Here is a 12,011-nt window from a genome sequence, read left to right on the forward strand (position 1 = left end):
AGGTTGAGTAACATCAGAGCTAGCGACAGCAAGGAATACTCCAGGGGGAAAAAAGATCGCTCCTGCCCCAGCCGGCCCTCAGCCCTGCTGGTCTCTCCCCTGGGGCCTCCCCTCGGTTCCTCCCCACACCAGCAACCCCACCTGGGACCTTCAGGCTTCCCTGGCGGTTTTCGGATGCCCAAAGCAGTTTCATCTTCTGGAAGACACCCTTTGCAAAGGCCCCCAAGATCCTAAAGGCCCTGTCCTGGTGCTGAGCACAGAGGTTGCACAGCAGAGCAAGGAGCTGAACCAGCCTTCGTGTCGATGCTTTTCATCTGGTCAGGACCTCAGTCAAAAATTTTCTAGCAGACATCCAAGCGTGTGAGCACACATACGGCGCGGCAGAGGTTTATGAGAGCAACATCGCACAAACCAAGACCGCTCACCACCGTTTAACTGGTTTATACCAGCCTTGAAAAGCACAATGGGACTCTCTCCTACCTGGTGTTTTTCAAACTCAGCCCGTGTTGTCACATCACTGTCCCTGCGACGTTGGGGACAGGCAGCAAAATCCCCACCAAGGGCTGGTGCACAGAGCTCTGCTGCGCAGGAAGCCTGCGACTCGTGCAATAATCAGTAAAAGGAAAAATTGAAATGTACAGATGGATACACTGATACAGAAACGTCGCACTTTGCTCCTGGTTGATTCTTCGGGGTTACTTTGACAGAACCAGAACCACACACACTGGGAGGAACTGCAGGCTCCTACGTAGCCCGGAGGAGGGACAACACAGCGGATCTGCCCTTCTGCAGTGGTTTTGCGGGTGTTTTTCTTTACCAAACTATGTTACCAAGAATCAAAGCATCAAAAGTAGACTCGTGGGTGCAATTGCGACGCGGTCCTTAATACCTGGCTTGTTCAAATGCGTTTATATAAAGCTGGACACTACAGATCTCTCTCTCACCTCCAATTCCCCCCAAAGCAGGGAAGTGCCACATTTGGGACTGGAGCTCTTGTCACAGCACTGCCAGGAAGCGCTAAGCTTGCACGTGGAGAACCTGAAATTTCATTTCTTAGCTAAGACATGGAATCATGGAGAGACCGGCTACTACTAGTCACTTTGGCTGGATTAAATACAGACCACCATGGGCCTTGATTTTTTTAGGATCTTCGCTCTGCAAGAAGCAGGAAGCATTTCTTCCCACTGAATAGAGCTGTTAATAATTAGGTGGGTGCTTTAGTGCTTGTGGTTTCTCCAGCTGCTGAAACCTCCGATCAGAGACGTGCACATGAAATGTGGTGCTCCCAGAAGGAGTGCTGGGGTGGCATGTCGTTATCACTCACGGCCACGCTGCTATAGAAGGGGGAGTTTCCACACACACCGTTCAATTCCTAAGAAAATCAGCCTTAGGCTGAAACATTGAAAACAGCAAAGTAACCCTCACTCTTGAGCCAAAGCACATTGCAACTCACACCCGGCACGGTGACTCAGTTTACCTGAGCTGCAAAAGAAGGAAGAGTTTGTTCCAAACCAGCACCACCTCTGTTCTTCCTGCACTCTGTGTGTCTTGTGATACCTGCACAAGGCCCATAACCAAAAGCCAAGATCTAAGATGTTAACTGTTATTATTACTATGATTAGATTGTATCACTACTATTAGAGTGATTTTCTTCCTTGCTTTGTCCCTCCTTTTCCATTGCGGTCACTGCTCCATTCATTCACATTAGAAATAATAATAAAACCCCACGTAATCATTTATGCTCCCATCGTCAACAACAAACGACAGCCTGCTCAAACTTCAGGGTGATTTGGGCTGTCAGCACCTCTCAGAGCCAACGGAGAGATCCTAGAGCCAATTTAACTCCAGACCATAGCTCTGGCCCAAGTTGGGGCTGAGGTCTTTTCACACTCCGATGGGGGAAGCAGCTAAAAAACTAAGTAGCTGCATGGAAAAAAGACAACTGATTTCAGCAGCAGGAAGGTTACATCAGCCCATCCTCTACCTCCCTTCCACACAAGACGTGTTCATCAAGAACTAGAGCCTTGACTTGAGAAAAACGTCCTCAGTCCTCCCCAACATTCCGCGAGAATTGAGGTCAATGCGCATTGCACACGAGGCTACGAACTTCCTTAACGAGTTCCCAGCAACTCGACAAAGTTCTTGACAAAGCAAAAGAGAACAACAGAGGCACCGTGCTGGCTGCAGGGCCATATGCTGCCATATGCCACGAGTGCTAAAGGAATGATGCTTTCTTATTAAAAAATAAGAAAACCAAAAAACTAACGGAAGAGCTATTCCTTGCAGGTGCAGTTCACTCCGAGACCCACCAGAAACCGTTTCGCTGGTCCATGCACACCCTCTGCACAAGATCAGCCTCTACCCAGGCTGGGCACAGCATCTATATCCTTCCCACTAGCTGAAAAAATGAAGGTTTAACTCACAGAGATTGCTACTGCAACGCCAGGTGTCAGAGTGGATAAGCATGGACATATTTTTACACAAAAACAGGAACCAAAACTTGCAGACTTCAAAAATTGTAAATAACGGCGGGGGTTGGCACTTGGCTGGGCTCAGCGCTCGGGGTGGGCGGCTAAATTTAACTACTGGGCAGGTGATGTAATGAAGAGGCAAACACAAAGCAGCAGGTATCTATTCATTTGGTGTGAAAACATCGCTGTGCCGCAATCGAAGTTGGGGCCAGAAAAATCTGTGTGTGTTGGAAGAACCACCCTGGTGAAAGTCCGCAGGAGGAACAACCCTTTGCATGAATGGCACCAAAGGGGTTACTCCCACGTGTAAAGGCTTTGCTGAACGAGGTATAGAGACTGCGCTGGAAACACGGCCCCTATTTTGCTTTTAATATCCTCTAGAATCACTGGCACCCCCCTCCAGAATCACAAAATCTCTTACAGCTGCTGTAACATTAAATAACAAGGTCCACAAGAGCCGTAGGAAAGTGTTGGAGTAGGGCTTTTTCCCAAATTCACATCGAAGAGACAATGTGCATGTGCCACTGGAAGTCCAAAGAGGACAAGGTTCAGTTCCCAGCCAAACCATTTTCTTGCTGAATAAGCGACACACACACACGCGCGAGGCAGCTGCATAACCGTTTTGCCCCGAGTTGTGATTTCAGACTCAAATGCTCAGTAATTATTTCCTTCTGTATGTTTGGTAAATTTATTTAAGACAATTCATTAGGTGTCTCAGCAATTTGGAAATTACTAGGTAGTCAGAACAAGTTTGTTTTTTTTTGTGTTGTGAATACTAATTATTAGAAAATGGGACGATTGTTCTAACATTTCTTTTTCAGGATCTTTTTTTTCCCTCCTGAATTTAAAATCCTGCAGTTACATCTCCTTTCTCAAGCTGCCTTCAGTCCAGCACAGATTGTGTTTTCACATATAAGAGATGTGGTTAAAAGGAAAAAAAAAAGTACTAGTAATACAGACATTTACTGCCAAAATACCACATATTTTTCTGTAATGTTCAAATGAGCATGCAAGACGTACAAGATTTTGCCTGATGTGCTTTACAGGTACACATTGGCTCGGTGCTACACAGAGAAAAAATCTATGTAGACTGAAAAAGACGCCTGAGACAGTGGTCACTGAATAGGTCAGCTCTTCTAAACTTTTCGTTTTCACATTCTGCCAGACGTAATTTCTCATGTTATAAATAACTGCAAACTCAAATACTGTTTTGCCTTTGCCAGAACCTCAAACGCTCATCGGTCAAGACGAGGCTCAGATGTTTTAGTGGCAAAAGGGACAGCAGAAACTACTTGGGAGTACAAAGATGGACAAAACATTTCACCCATTGGTCCATGAGCATCTCCATCCCTTGGACTGTAACAACGCATTTATGTGTTAGTATTCCTAATCAGGAAGTTGTTAAATGCACCGTGCCCTCGTCAAACTACTCCAGATCTCTCACCTCTGCTGGCAACAACTACATAAACCAGGCGAGGGGACCAGAACTTATCCAGTCCCCTCCACAAGAGCAGCTCTTAGCCTCTAGCTCATCCCAAAGCGATGAAGCACGTGCCTTCCTCTGTGGCAAAGCCCATCACGTTCGTCTGGCTGCCACCGTGGAACCTCAGTCCCTGTGAGCACAAGTGAGGGCTTGGCTGAGTCATGTCCCAGCACAACCTCACCAGGAGTTACAACCCCAAGGAAAGAAAGTTTGCCTCCAAGGGCATCTCCAACCCGAAATACTCACGCCGGGAGGTCGCCAGAAACTGCCGTTGTTTCCCTGCGGATCGTTCGCAGCGGAACTGGACAATGACCGACGCGAGTATCTGCTTATCCTTTTTCTACCTCTCCCTCCAAATTAATAATTTTTATTTTGGGGTGGTGATTCTTCTCCCTCTCCAAAAAAGAGTTTAAATCCACATCTTCCCATGCAATGCAACACCTAAAGCGCTTATCCTGGGGTCTCCAAGCAAACTGGCAGGTGAGGATTGCAGCCAGATAGATGGCTTCAGGCTCAGACTGCTTTTCTCCAAAAATCTGTACAAACCATGAAATTTGAACAATACACAAACCATTCAGATGCCTTTTTTTTTTTTTTGTTCAACCATAAAAGAGCAAAGATCTGTCTGGCAATGCTCTGATCTGTGTTTTGTTCCAGTTCCTCGTAGTTAGAAGGGTGATTGAATCAACAGCTGAACTCCTCTAGTCTGGATGTTGCTTCAATCTCTGCAGCTGGTCCCTCTTCTTCATGAAAGCTATTCAGAAGACCCAGGAAAGAAAAAAGGTGTCTTTGTCAGTGATAAAAGGCACCAAACTAAAGCTGCAACAGTACAGAGACACTGCTTTATTTTTTATAATTACTTCGGCTCTTGAAAGTATTGATTGATCTTCCCAAGGCTCCGGGGAAGCTACTACTATTGGGTTTTATGACACCTGACAATAATACGCCAGCTAGTAAAATTGCACCTGTTATCCTAAATGAGCTCTCCTGGAAAGATGAAGCTTTGTGTCTGCCCCTTTGTGTCAAGAACGTTCTGGAAATCTCCAGGAACAAAAAAAAAAAGGGGAGAGAAAAGCCAACAAGAACAAATATTGCCCCCAAACTAAACTTAATCATACCGCCAACTACACAGGCATCTGTGTTTATCATAGGTGGTCAACGCTTCCTCAGACGCACAGCACCGAGCCCTCAGCCAGGAAGGCCTGAAATCATCTGGGGTATTTCTAAGTCACTCCCTAAGCCCCCAGTCTCTCCCCCTGCTTCCTTCACGTTAGTCCTGGAGATCTCTCTCACTCCGAGTGCAGGGTCCCGGCGCAGAGGGACAGGCAGGACAGAGAAGCAGCAGGTCTGAAAATATTTTGGGTGCTCTGCTGTGTTGGAGCATTAAAAAAAAAAGGGGTAGACCACTTCTGTTTTTTTTAAAATCACACCTACTTCTAGATCCTTTTTACAGCATCACGGATATTTAACTTGGCAATCTGGCAGAGGATTAGCTCCCGTTTCTCCTCTTACTTCACTCTGCTCAAGTTTATCCCCATTTCTCTCCTGTCTTCATCCAGCTTAGCTCTGCTTTCTCTCTCTTGTGCACCTGTATCATCACATCACCTTCATGAAAACCCGGGGCAACGAAGCACCTGGTGATGAGGCCAACATCATTCGCCTGGGTTTTGTTGTGGTTTTTTTGGTTTTAGTAACAACGTAAGTATGTGAACAGGCCAATAAGAATGCTTCTGTAGCAGTGATCTCTGACATCATCTCTATTGTTTCATTTGCCTCTACAGGGCTTCTGTGAGACTTCGGTCTTTGGACCTTTATAAAAAGCAACAACAAACCATAGCAGCCACTGCTTTAAAAATACCCTACTCTAGCCAGTTTTGCCTGAGTAAAGCAGCACAAGATTTTGCTGAAAACCTCTGTGTCTGGGCACAAAGGCAGCAGCACCAACTGCCTGACACAGGGGCCGCTAGGAGAAGGATGCACCATGGGATGAGAGACTTCCTCCTGGTGCCAGAACAAGCACATAAAGAATCCAATCTAAATACAGTATGCAAACACAGTATTTCTCATCTACTAGGCCAGTCATCCACCTCTAGGGCTTCTGAAATACCAATACACTAAAGTAAGTACAGCCAAGAGAAGCCACAAGCATCGCCGGACATTCATGAGCCAGTTTTCACCTCTCGCAGATGATTCCCAAGCAGACTCACCTCCTGTCCCTCGCTGACTGGCCTCCAGCAACCTCTGACAGGTATAGAATCATTGAATGGTTTGGGTTGGAAGGGACCTCAAAGATTATCCAGTTCCAACCCCGCTGCCACTGCAGGGACACCTCCCACTAGCTCAGGCTGCTCCCGGCTCCATCCAGCCTGGCCTTGGACCCCCCCAGGGATGGAGCATCCACAACCTCCCTTGGCAACCTGTGCCAGTGCCTCAGCACCCTCAGGGGGAAGAACTTCTTCCTTAGATCTAGCCTAAACCTACGCTCATGTTCACCAAGCTCACGTGACGGTTGACTCGTTGTCCTTTCATCCTTGAATCTCTTCCCTTCTCCGCCTCTCCACCGTACCCACCTTCCACTGCATGAAGTTTACTCTGTGTGGAAGACCAGAATAAACCCACGTAACACCCCAAGTCTCAAAACCTACCTCGTGTGAGGTTTACACATGGATCGACCTTTTTTGCCAAGGATGAGTTCCATCCGGTTAACGACTCAAACCAAGCACAGAGTCCTGGGCCCAGCAGATTTTTATCTACAAGTCTTGTTTTTACAGACAAGGAAAGACGTACAGATTAGAGTTTAAGTTTCTCATCACTTAATAAGTGAACAAGAACTACCCAACGCTCTTGAAGAAAAAAAAGCCCCGAAAACTTCAACTATTTGAAATTTATTTGCTACCTCTATTTCTGTTCTTCTTCTGCTGAACAGACTGTGGTTGTTTCCGAAAAGCTAATTCGCAGAGGGAGCTGGAAGTGACTGAGCAGAAGTTCGTTACTTGTGCTTTCTCCTGTACCTGAGGGTGGCTGCTACTGATTCCTCTAAGAAAAGGAAAAATTACAAACCTCAGAGAGAACAAGTAAGTTTATTTTCCTGGAGGACTGCTCAGCAGCACGTGGATGTCCAACCTCCACTTTCCTCTGTAATGGGCTGTGACCTCTGGCTTTTCTTTCACAGATTATGTGCGTAGGGACCTTATTTTAGGAAACGGGAGCTGAGCGCAGAAGCTGACGGCAGAGAAACAAAGCAGGCAGGGCGAGCCAGATTGCTGCTGTTTTCAAATCGCTGTCCTCGCGATACGGTTTGCACGGCAGAGACTCTCAGAATCACGTGGCCAAGTGGGCTGAGGGCAGATCGGAAATGATCTGGAGTGAGGACCCTCGCCGTCACCTCCCTCCTTGTCATCTCAGCTGCCGGAGCTGACTTGGCATTGCCAGGAAGGGTAAGAAGTGTCAAGAGAAGGCTTTCAGCAGTCCATTTCACCCATTCATTGCCTAAAATGATTTTTCTCAACTTTCCAAAGAACAGGACACCCCTCCTTGCATTGCAAATGCACACAGAAGACCTCACCCCTTGAAGCAGGAATTCTCCACAAAGAATCTGCAAAATATTATAAATGTGAAGGGAGAAGTGGAATTTTCCTCAAGGCCTCCCTGTCGAGAAGATCCTAGCCACCTGGCTGTTCCCATCGCATGCTCTTCCTAATTCAAACAGCCAAATTAAAGAACACACATCTTTTTAAGGACTTTTATGATTACAGCGTCCCAATTTTCTCCTAGCGTGGTGTCACCACTTCCCACACCATCAGGCTTTATACAACCAAAATAACTCCTGAATATTTTTTTTGTTTTTTAAAGCAGAAGTGGTTTAGAACATGCTGAACTCTCTCACAATCTGACCCAAAGCTGAGCTGGTAAAACCACCCGCTCCTCAACGGAGCTTGAGCAGATGGGTGGTTGACGTCGCAGTTTTTAAGATTTGAACAAACCCTGCGAGTCCGTAGGGTATGAGGTATCCCGGCTCCACACCGGCTCCCCAGAAATCAAACTCCAGATAGCACAAGGCTCTGGAATCCTTCGCTGAAGAAACCTGGTGGGCAGCCAAGCTCCGTTTATTACAGAGAGGACGGCAGCTCTCTGCTGTGACAAGTTACATTTAGGCGGCAACAGCTTCTTCCTCTGAAGTCATCCCACCTGCTCTGCTCTGCCCGGCGCTCACCGGTTTCTCTAAAGGTCTCACCAGGGCATAAAAACCCCAAGCAGACTTACATCTTCAACGCAATTATAGGAAAATTACTTTGTTTAAAAAATCCACGCTGTGTGGTGAATGGGAAAGAATTGTGACATGCTGTTCTGGTGCTGTTGAAATGAATTTCACGCTGCTTAATTTAAGCCAAGCAACTGATAGAGTTTGAGCTAAGGTTTAGTATGTTGCGTTGTATTGTGGTTTTAATTAGCTTTTTCTTTCCACAAGCTTCCAAATTCGGAGGCTTAGAAACAGCTCTAAACACTAAGAAATGAGGCTTACAAACTGAGCATTTAACTTTTCTTTTTTTAATTTTCTTTTTTTTTCCCCCAGGGAACTGTCTTTCAGCGGCTATGATCTCTGGTTGTTTTCCTTGCAGCAAGGACCGAATGCCGGAATCGCCCAACTGCTGAACTCACAATAAGCTATTACATACTGCTAGAAATATCTTGGTAAGAAAAAGCCCTGATTTTCTACATGCCATGCTCTCTGTAAATAGCAAGTCTTACCCAAAACCTTGCAATCTAAACACCGTACGTGCCAAGAGCAAAATCCTAGCGAAAGGGCGACTTGCTATCGCCTACTGAGGTAATAGTTGAGCGACGCTTTAGGAGACTTAACTGCTGTAATCAATCCAGGTCTTCCAGGACTTTCTAGGACCTCAGGGCTTACAGTCTCCTTTGCTCCCTGCTGGCTGGCTGCAACTTCCCAGGGCTGGAAATTCAGTGTGTCCTGAATTGCAGCAACTCTGACCCACAGCTGCAGCTCTGAGAGCACTGCTGAGCAGCGATGGAGCACAGGTATCCCCAATAAACTGGTTTATTTTTTGTCACTGCTACACAAACAGGAAAGCTGTTGAGTATTATCGTAGCTGGTCTGACTATTAGGTCGCACGCTGAAAGCACACCGGTTTTGAGAGGTACTTGTTGTGTATTCTCAGGTGGTCTGGAAGGACGAACAAACAAATGACGGTTTCTTTTGGGGAGCTCAGAAGCAGGAATAAACAAATCACCAAAGATTTCAAAAAACTCTCAGGATGCCACTGGCTACACAGTCTCTCCATATAGTCACTGTTGGGGTAAACAGGAAGGTACTAAGTTAGAAAATGTAGAAATGCAAATGTAGGAAGAGGGAAGAGCCAAAACCTCAGGCTACGTCTAAACTCTAGACACCATGAATACTTCTTCTCGGAGCCAGTGTGGTCTGAACATTATCTGTCCAAATTCTTATCGTTATCATGAGCTTACGAAAAACTATTTCGATTTTACATAGTAAAACAGTGTTTGACAGTTATTTAGAGAGTTCAAGACTAGAAACTCCAAGACAAAATCCTTTTTTTTTTTAATAACTGCCTCCAGTATTATCTCAAAATAGATTCTTAATTAAGTGGCTTAGGGGAAACAATGGTTTACTATTCCTTTTTGCTAGCATCCAATAAGCGTTTCAATCAAGAAAAAATCCTTTCAGAATCACTACCATACCCACAGCCTCTTTAATTTGGCAAAAGCAGTAACTGAGAAAGACAGTGAAGATCTCACTCTGTGCAAAGAGCTGCTTCGCTACCAAAACTCTCACGCGCATCAGTAACACAATTCTAGCAAGCAGGACAACTTTAAGCACCTGGATATTGTTCTTTGCTGAAAGAAGGGGGAAAAAAAAAGAAAAAGCCTTGTCTGGAGTGGAATCTGTCAAAAGCCTGGTAAGATTTAAAATCCTATTTTGGTGTAAAGGTTTGCCATTATTTTGGGATGTTCTAGAAGAAGCACATCCATGGAAAAAGAAACATCATTGCTGTTAAGGGTTCCGCTAGTGCCCTATAAATCTGCACTGAAATGTAACCAAAAAGGCAGGGAACAGGTAGGATGCTAGTGAAGTCAAAGCCTGGTCAAAGGTACAGAAAAACATTCGCCCTTACACTGTGTTAGTCCAAGTCAGCTCCCACTGGGCAGGTGAGCAAAACCCTTCCTTGCACTTCCAAAGAAAGAGAGGGATGACGAGAAGGATGTACACCAAAAGCTGGTCAGCTGAACTTCAGGGATTTGCTAAGTTTCCTTTCTGGCGACACTGGGTACGAAAAAGTTTCCTTTACAAAAACAAACTTGCCCCCCCGCGGCTGGATTCCTGGGCAGACAAACTTCTCACGACGGCCAGGCAAGCCCCCAGCTTACACTGCAGCCGCTCTAGTAAAGGGTTTCAATGCCACGACAACAGCATGTCGGTCTAAACATAGACATCAACAACACCCATCCGCACCTCCCATAACAGAAGAGATTTGGGGATGGCCATACACCTGGCTTAGAAAAGCATGAACGCACTCATGGCACCCGTTGAAGGAGACAGATCACCAAGAGACCTCCCTGCTCCAGAATAATTCACTCCAAGTCCAAGTGCCCTGTGCTGCCGGCAGGAAGGAAAGGCTTGTGTTAAACTCACAATTTCTCCAGTGCATTTTAGCATTAACTGTTTTGTATTTCATTCTTTATGTGCACTCGCAGAGTTTTCCATGCCAAGAGCTTGCTCCCTGGAACCTCCCAATGCTCTTCTGGGCTCCAGCCCGCATTTAGCCGCAGCGGCTGCCGTGGATCTCCTACCTGCTGCGCACAAAACCTGCGGGAGAATTCCATCACTAAAGAGGCCGTTCTGTAAACCCTGGGGCCCCCCGGGAGCACAGCCAGCCCTCCCCGCCAAAGGGATGAGCCAGCGCAGCGCCGGCTCTTTGGGAGAAAGAGGCTGCCCGTGGCAACGGGCAGCTCTACCAGCAATGCAGGGCAGAGCGAAAAATAAGAAATCCCTGACTCTCCCCTCTCTGCCTTGCCCTTGGAGGCTGCTTCATGTATTTCATGTACCTCCTCTCTCAAAACACGGCCCTGGGCTCCTATGAAGCTCCTACTCCCCTGTACCCTGTCTTTTCAGGGCATACTGCGGGCAGGGAACTGCAGAGCGAGCACACTGCCATCACAGGCACAGCCAGCATTCAAGTTGTTTCTTTTTGACATTTGTATCCCTGTCGCTCCTGAGTTAGGGACAGGATGAGATGCTGCTCACGCGGCTCGGCCAGCTCCCTCCGGTCTGACAGAAGGAACGAGAACGGCGGCTGCTGAAAGAGAGAAAACAGGAGAAAAAGCAAGATCTGGCCTGTTCCTTCTGGCAGCTGCAGCTCCTCTCCAGCAGGAGCCCTCGCAGCCAGGCTGTGTGTGTCAGAGCAATTCAGAGAAGGGCTTGCTCTAGCAAAAAGAGCAAAATAAAATGAAAGCAAAAAAAAAACCACCACAAACCCAAGCCTGTGGAATCTCCAGAGACTGCAGCGTGTGCCCAGCCAGGCAGGCAGCCGCTTGGGAAAGCACTGCTCATTTCCTTCCTCCAAAGGGGAAAAGCTGGTGAAGCTTCCAGCTGCTGGGAAACAGCTTTTTTTCTTCTCTTTTTTTTTTTCTTTTTTTGTAAGGAATGCAGCAACTGCAGTTGGGTTAAGCAGCAATACAACCAAAAGGGGGATTTATTTAATGGCTGGAAGGAATGAGCAGGAATCAGGACTTTTGAGCTGTACTTCCCTGAAATACATTAACCTCCACTGAAACCTAAGCTCCCAGTTTGGTTTTATCCCTCGGTTCAGTTCTGGACCCAAATTTCACAGGCATCTCTAATTGCTGCTTAGGCCAGGTAAGTTTGCAAGCATTCAGCAGAATCAGGCTGTAACCATTTCGGACATACCTCTGCCCAGATCAGTTTTCAGCAGAACAACACTGCAGTGGTTTTAGTTATTTACGTCGTCGTTGTTATTCTGAGGATGCAGACTAGGATTTCTTTATCTGTAAGAAAT

Source organism: Apaloderma vittatum, unplaced genomic scaffold, assembly GCF_000703405.1.
Source record: "Apaloderma vittatum isolate BGI_N311 unplaced genomic scaffold, ASM70340v1 scaffold19775, whole genome shotgun sequence".
In the NCBI taxonomy this organism is placed as follows: domain Eukaryota; kingdom Metazoa; phylum Chordata; class Aves; order Trogoniformes; family Trogonidae; genus Apaloderma; species Apaloderma vittatum.